Here is a 1,120-nt window from a genome sequence, read left to right on the forward strand (position 1 = left end):
TGTTCTTTTTAAAAGTGTTATTAAAGAGTACCTAGCACTTTGGCATGTAATAGTCATTAGATTTGGAAGCTGTTAAATAGCTTTTTTTCTATTTAATGCAAATGTACAGTGTACATTTTAGCACATCCTCGGGTCTCAGGCAGAAACATTGTCAGATCTCATGGTGTCAGGTCTTTTAGGGATACACTTATCAGGTCTTTGGTCTCAGGATAACCAGCTCTTTTTAAAATTAAGTTAAATATTTACAAAATCAGAAGAACTTTTACGTCATCAAAACTTGATTTACCGAAAAAAAATCACAGAAATGATATCACGGAATGCACAATATATACATTTTTTAATCACAAATTTTGCCACTGTGGTCTGTCTTTGCTGTCAAGCTTTCTGCAATGTTTCACATGAAATTGTAGGAAATTGGATCCATCCATCAAATCTTTTCAAGGTTGCTGTAACTAAACCTTTACTTAACAGTCTTTTGACCCAGGTGATTTGGTCAAATATAGACCTATATCTCAATCTTCCTTTCTTATCTAAAATTCTTTACAAAATTGTTGCTAAATATGTGTGTGACCATTTACGCCATAATTAACTTTTTTAACTGTTTCAGTGTGGTTTTAAAGCCCATCTCCACACTAAAACAGCTCTGATGAAACTCACTAATGATATTGTAATGGCCTCAGATAATGGTCTTGTATACAGTATGTACTTGTCCTCTTAGATCTCAGTGCTAAATTTGATACAGTTCATCATAATGTTATTTTGGAAAGGCTTGAGCAGTTTGTAGAAATTGGGGGAATTGCACTAGGCTGGTTTAAATCGTATTTATGTAACAGATTTCAGTTAATGATAAATCTTTCTCATCCTTCAGGGTTAACTGTGGAGTACCACAGGGATCAGTGCTAGGACCAATTTCTTTACTATATATATGGTCCTCATATGATCATAAGTGCATTAATGTTTAACCTGCTAAAAAGTGCTGATCCAACCTATTTTATTTACAATATTCATAATTTCATTTAATATGCCATCATTGCATTTTAATAATTTATAACTCTACTTTAGTCTGTTATTTAGACTCAAAAAGAATAAATATGTCACAAATAACAGAAGTTATTTATTT

This window comes from Cyprinodon variegatus, unplaced genomic scaffold (genome assembly GCF_000732505.1).
Source record: "Cyprinodon variegatus isolate N-32 unplaced genomic scaffold, C_variegatus-1.0 Scaffold2023, whole genome shotgun sequence".
Lineage (NCBI taxonomy): Eukaryota > Metazoa > Chordata > Actinopteri > Cyprinodontiformes > Cyprinodontidae > Cyprinodon > Cyprinodon variegatus.